General features: G+C 45.6%; 1 long non-coding RNA gene across 1 annotated transcript in view; it reads right to left on the reverse strand.

Annotated features, from left to right (window-relative positions):
* The window catches only part of LOC141969356 (uncharacterized), a 33,539-nt gene extending 28,065 nt beyond the window's left edge, over positions 1 to 5,474 (reverse strand). Inside the window, exons 1-3 of the long non-coding RNA XR_012635040.1 lie at positions 5,272 to 5,474; positions 3,831 to 3,929; positions 2,245 to 2,283 (exon numbers count right to left, since the gene is read on the reverse strand). This is a non-coding gene — a long non-coding RNA (uncharacterized LOC141969356). The remainder of the gene's footprint in view (positions 1 to 2,244; positions 2,284 to 3,830; positions 3,930 to 5,271) is intronic.
* Positions 5,475 to 6,546: the final 1,072 nt, after the last annotated feature.

The following is a 6,546-nucleotide window of genomic DNA, read 5'->3' on the forward strand; positions in this document are numbered from 1 at the left end:
CTGACAAAACATTCAATAAAACATGAATATGGCATGTTTCTAAACAAGGTGCAATGGCAATTTCACTTGCAAATAAAACCCTTACTCATTAATACCTTGGGGACCAAGTTACATCCTTGCTCTCCTTGCTGAACAAGAATACCTCTTCTCAGGACTTTGCAGTACCTGTCCTTGTATCTTTTTGCTTTTGAACAAGATTTCCTACTCCTGCATCCTAAGAAAAGCAGCTGTTGCCTTTTTAACTGTCACACTGATAAAAATCTGATACAAATGCCTCCCAAAGTACTGCAGTACCTACGGCATCATTAAGTGACTATATTTCACTGTTTCTAAACAATGCAATAAAGCTTTGAGAGGCAAATCACCTTAAGTGGATTAGCAAAGGGGCAAAACCAAACTAATTTTAAGGTGAAGCTTCCACAGATTTCGAACATCACAGGGCATGGTTACTTGTCATATGAGCTATGTCATGAAGCAGTTCATGAACATAACCTGTCTGGGCTGCACATTTGACTGAAGGTTACTGCCTCTGAACAGCAGGAGATGTCTGAACAGGACATACGTGGCTATCTGAGCCACAGAGTTCCACCATGTGACATCCTGCAGATGTGAGACAGTTTTACAGACCTGATGACCATGACACATAAGTGAGCAGACTGGTATGTAAGAAACATTCCAGGACTTTCACTCCCAGGAAGTACTTCTCCTCTCTTACACAGAGCTCTGCAGATGATGGAGCTAAAATGGCATTTATGTTATCAAGATTCATAAGTCTGTATTTCACAGATATTTTAAAGCCTCCCAGTAGCCTTCATTTTTACCTATTGATGGCAGTCACACTCATGTAAGAGTGAAAGCAGAGCCTGGAGGCTGAAAGCTAGAAAGCAACTTTTGATGTGGATGCAATCATTGGCTCTGTTTAAGCAGATGCCCTATTAATCAGAAGTTGGTAAAAATACAAAACTACACATGGCATAACCCTTCCCCATTTGGAAAAGCTTCACAGTAACCCTGAGACAGCCAGTTTTAATTTTTACAACCAATTTCTTCGTATTCCACAAAAGGCTTGAGACAATGATTTTTCACAGCCTCGCCACCAGTGTGCTACAGCAGTGCTGCAACAAGCAGGTCTTGAAGGGCAGAGCAGCCTGAAAAACCAGGTGTTCCAGTAGCATACCAGGTATGACAGATTCTGGCTAGTTTTGTCATCGTGTTTGAAACAGCTGAAGAAACACACAAACTAGTGAAACTGCCTAAAGATTCATTTAATACAGCATGCTCTCTATAAAGGGGTTGCTATCAGCTGATTGAGAAAAAGGTGCAAGAAATTTTGCAACTGAGAGCTATGGAGCAACCTGTTTACAGGAGAGGTTTTCTTTAGATCTAAGCCAAGCTTCAGGAGAAAAATTTCTATTTTTCCTTCGGCTAACCTAGTCCTAGCATATGTGGAAGCCTCAAGTTTGAGAAGTTTCACAATTTTGTGAAATTGTGTGAGTTACATTTCCCATCTATTTCAGGTATTTTAATTTGCTTTGGTTACACTCGCTACTTCAAGGTGGACTAACGAAAAAAAAAAAAAAAAAGGATGTGGTTTTGTTAATTATGCATATTAGATCTTAAGGTATTAGCAGATATTTTCAGCTAAATTCTTAGTTACAAGCAATATTTTTGTAATGTACAAAACCAGATAAACTCATGTATCAAATAAGTCCACTTATTTCTGGTGACTTACATGCTTTTCCACTGAATACTACAATCTAGGACAGTTTATGTATCTGTATGCACATTCGAACTAATGAAATTAAAAATAAAAAATTTAAAAATTAAAGGTAATGCATATACAGTAGCATCCAGCATAGGACTATATGAAGACATCAAACACTGTGTTGCACATAGTAACGTGTGATTCTCCTGAAAGATTTTAAAACACAGCAAAACTGACTTCTGCAGTGAGATTGATAAAATGAAACAAAAAAAACCCCCACCCACCCCACCTGAAACAACCCTCCACCCTGTAAACAACCATTTCCAGCCTTCATAATCCCTCTTCATACCACTAGTGTAACTATGTATCAAATTTTTCACTGGCAAATAAGGTATAATTAAGTCATTGTATCAGAAACAGGAACTACTGCAACAGTTGTATTTTTACAAAAGAATAGATGTGGTGTGAAAAATTAGTTACATGTATATGCGGTCATAGTCAGCATGTACAAACATATTTGGCTGGTCCAGTTTCCTTACCCAGATTCCATGGATTTAAAGAGATGGCAGAGCACAGACCTGTGGACAGAAATTCCCTTTAGCTCTCATAAAACAGAGAATGCGTAAAAATTAGAATAAAAAAAAAAAAACACCCAGAAATTCCTGGGAGGGGATCTCAATATGTACTTTATTTAAAAACCCCCACATTTAGGTACTATAATTGTCCCACTACTAAAAGCACATAAGAGAATTATAAGGAAGAAAAGCAGCATTTATATGATAAGACATGGGCGATGGGAAATAAGCATGCACTAGTTTATTATGATATAGTCATTTCACACAACAATTCTTCTAGTCCAATAACAAAATCCTGATGTCGCTACTCTCTCAAAGCAACAAAAGGTGATTTACTATTTATTATGAACCCCAGAATGTTATTTTTGTTCATTACACAAAATTCTTCTATATGATCCAGTGTTAGCTGAAAATTTTTCACAAAATCTCCTAAGACTTACAGATTTTCCCTAGCAAAGCAAGGGTTTTTCTTTTTCTTTTCTTTTTTTTTTTCTTTTTTTTTTTTTTTAAATCCTTTATCATACTTTTTCCCCCTGATGTAGTAAGTGGTCATTCTTTTCCACACAAATCATGGTGTATCCCCAGAAAGGCATTTTAATCTCTGCTGTGCATAAAAGCAATCTCTAACTACAAAAAAATAATTTTAAAAAATCAGGCAACTTGCCTACTACAAACTTCCCTGAGACTTTTTCACATAAATACTGCAGTACTGTGTGCAATTGCTTTAGAAATCTCTAGAAAACTTTGCAAATAGCTAAAAAACTCATGGTGTTTCTTAAGCACGCACATTGAATCAGTATTTTCTAGATAGGGCTAGAGATTCATCTAGCATTCCTAATTTAAAGAATACCCCCATCCTGTATACATGCGGTTCCACAGATTTTATTGAGTAATTCCTGTCCACTATGCACATACATACATTTTTTTTTTAGGGGTAAAATGTATTTCCCTACAGTTACTGAAAAGAATATAAAAAATTTGGGATTATAATTCAAGAATCCTTTATTCTAATGTCAGTAAATTTCTTGGTTTGTTATTTGTGAATCGCAGGGTGAAAAATTAAAGCTTTAGCACAGTACGCAGGTTATTTAAAAACAAAAATTTGATTATTATAAAACAAAGGCTTAACCATACCAGGTTCTAATAATTATTCATAACAGACACCCTAAACAATAGCTAACCCACTTTCCTATGGTTTAATTGGCAAACCTATTCTTTCTCTTACTAATTACAGGTAGCAACGCCTCCCTTCCCAGAAGGCATGAGGGCAAGGAACAATTTCCTTTAAATTCTGGGGAAGTGAGCAGCTACGGGGGGCAGAGTCTGCAGAAAAAGTATTGGTCTCTTCAATATTTTTTTGTTTGGTTTTGTTTTTTTTTTAAGTATTACAGCATATTTTTTCTGCATAGGTTTTGAATTCAAAATGTGGTATAATGTAGGCTTTTTTACTTTTTCTTGTAAACCTGCTTAGGTAATTTCACCTCTTAACAAAATATAAACAAATAGGGGAAAAACAAAACAAAACAGATTTAGACTGTATATATACTTACTTTACATTATTAAGTAGCAATGTTTTAGTATGCCAGTGCTGGTGTGAAATTATTCCATCCTGGTAATGCGTGTCCTGTCTGGTTTATATGAGGCCCAGTCTGTAAAACAGAAATTAATTTTTTTATGTTCCCTTATTTTTTTCCTTGACTTGCTCTTTTCTCTAATGCCTTCTAGAGCAGTGAGGCTCATCCTTGGGAGAAGAATATGAAAAGGCAGCTCTGGAAAACACTGGCTGTGCGAGTACCCTTATAAGCGACGTTAGAAGTTGTAAGCCTACTGAATCGTCACTTGTTTTCAAGTTTCTGAGGGGAAAAATGGTGGCATGAAGGTATTTACAGCTTGCTGGCCTTCCTGTGAGTAGCGTTTTTAAGACCTCCGGCCCTCACCCCCCCTTACTCGTGCTCGGCGCTCCAGCGCTCTCACATTCAACATGGCCTTACTCGGGTGAAGTATCTGCTCCTCCTCGGGGCCCTGCGCTCTCTGGGCGATTCTCTACTTAAACACCGCCGTTTGCGGGCTGCAGTTTTCGGGTCTTTTTTTTTTTTCCCTTTTGTTCACGCCAGGCTTTCAAATACTTGTTTGCGGCCTGGGCGCGGCGGGGCAGAAACAAACACACTGCCCTCCCCCCCGCCTTTTTCTTTCCCGCCCGCCCGCGGCCTTTGTTCGCGCTGAGGGAGGAAGCGCGGGGCCGCCCCGCACCGCGGCGGGCGGGAGAGCGGCGGTTCCTCCCGTCCCTTTTCCCGCCGCCCCGGGGCTGCCCGACCGACCGGCCGGCCGCCTGGCAGGGCGTTGCCGGCCGGCGGAGGGGGCCGAGGAGCGCGTCCCGCCCGGCCGGTCCCTCGGCGAGGCGGCGAGGCCTCCGGCGCTTGCCAGGGCGGGGCGGCGCCGGGGGCGGGCAGGGGAGCGGAGCCCAGCCGGGGTTTCCCGGCCGGGCAGTCACGGGCGGGGCGGGAGGAGGAGGAGGAGGAGGAGGAGGGTGGTGGCCCGGGGAGGGGGGGGGGGGGGGGAGGCTGAACCGCGCCCAGGCTCTCGCTTCCCGATGGCTGCGGGGAGCTGAGCGGGCGCCCAACGCGTGAGGAGGAGTCGAGCCCCAGCGACACCCCCCTCCCCCGCCGCGCTCTCCTTCCGACTCGGCTCCCCCGGCCGGCGCCGCTGCCTCCCCGGGACCAGCCGGGCAGAGCGCGGGCGGCTCCCCTCCTCCTCCGCCCCCTCCTCCTCCTCCTCCTCTTCCGCCCCCCTTCCCCTCCCCAGGCCGGCGGGACGCGGGCAGGAGCCGCGGGCAACGGAGGCGGCGGCCCGGTTGATGAGCGGCGGCCGGGAGGGCAGGTAACGCCTGAGGGGAGCCAGGGCGGGGGGGGGTGGGGGGGTCCGTACAAAAGCCTCATCGCCCTCCCCGGCGCCTTCCCGCCGCCGCCCGCCTCGCCGAGCCCCCGGCCCCACCCTGAGGCCATCTTCCCGCCGGCGGCGGCCCCGGCTCCCCCCTCATCCCCGGTTCCTTCTTCCTCTGCGCGGCTGCGCCCGTCCCCCGCTCCCCTCCCCCGCTCTTCCTCCTCGCTGCCGCACTTCTCCTTTCCCTTCGTCCTCCCCTTCCGCCGCTCCCTCGGTTCTCGCGTCGCCTGGGCACCGGGTTGGGCTCTCCCCCCCCCCCCGCTGCCACGGCGGTGCCCTCCTCCTCCTCCTCCTCCTCCTCTTCTTCTTCCTCCTCCTCGCCCACCCGTTCCTCACGGCCCCCGCCGGGGAGAAGGGCGGCTCATGGTTCGTCCACCTCTTAGTATGGCGGGGTTGGAAATAGCCCCCCTCCCCCGCGCCTCCCCACCTCCTCGGTGCTCCAGCTTCCCCTAAAAAAGAAGTGTGTTTGTAGCTGGAGGAGGAGGAGGAGGAGAAAAAGGTGGGGGTGGGACTGATTCTCTCTTGAAGGCTTTAAGGCGAAAAGGGAGGAGACCTTGGATCTTGCGGGGTTCCATTTTTAATTATAATTACGCTGTAGTGGGCTCTGCTAGACGGTCTGAGGTGTTTTCGTGTACGCGTTAGAGATACAAAAGGCGAGTTTCCCGAGCGATCCAGCCGGCAGAGGGAATATTTGGAGAGAGATTCAAGAAAAAGCTATGGTGTGGCTGCTGTAATGGTGGAAAACTGATTAAGAGGAGACGGGGGTGAGACAAACAGGGTAAGACTGCTTCCAGCAGCCCCCAGTCCAGGGAAGGGCTCGCAGATTGGGTTCATGCTGTGTGTGCTGGGGGAGGGAGGGGTAGCGAAGGTTTTGTTCTCTTTAAAACCAGAACCGGGGATGGATTTAGACCCCATATTTCTTGTTCCCCCATGTATTACGGTGCTGCATATTTTTGTGTGCCCGTAGCAGCAATAAGGAAGATCATGGAGGGTGTTTGCTACAATAGAAAAATGGAGTTTTCTCCCCGGAAATGTTTAAAATGTTATTTCCCTTCCCAGCTTATTATTGAAAGGATTTAAGTATATTTTCTACCTATACAAGGGGTATTTAAGGTGTAAGATTTTTAATTTACAGCTTTGTGGGAAATGAAGAGGTGTAAAGTCTTGTATGTAAATATGAAAGAGGCGAGGTGTTTTACTAAAAAAAAAAAAAATCTTGTCCAGAAGAAAATCAGAATGATATAGAGGTGGTTGTAAGATGTCAATTTATCATTCCTGAAGATGAACTGAAATTTTAACGAATGTAATATTTCATTATTCTCCACC

This window comes from Athene noctua, chromosome 22 (genome assembly GCF_965140245.1).
Source record: "Athene noctua chromosome 22, bAthNoc1.hap1.1, whole genome shotgun sequence".
NCBI lineage: Eukaryota > Metazoa > Chordata > Aves > Strigiformes > Strigidae > Athene > Athene noctua.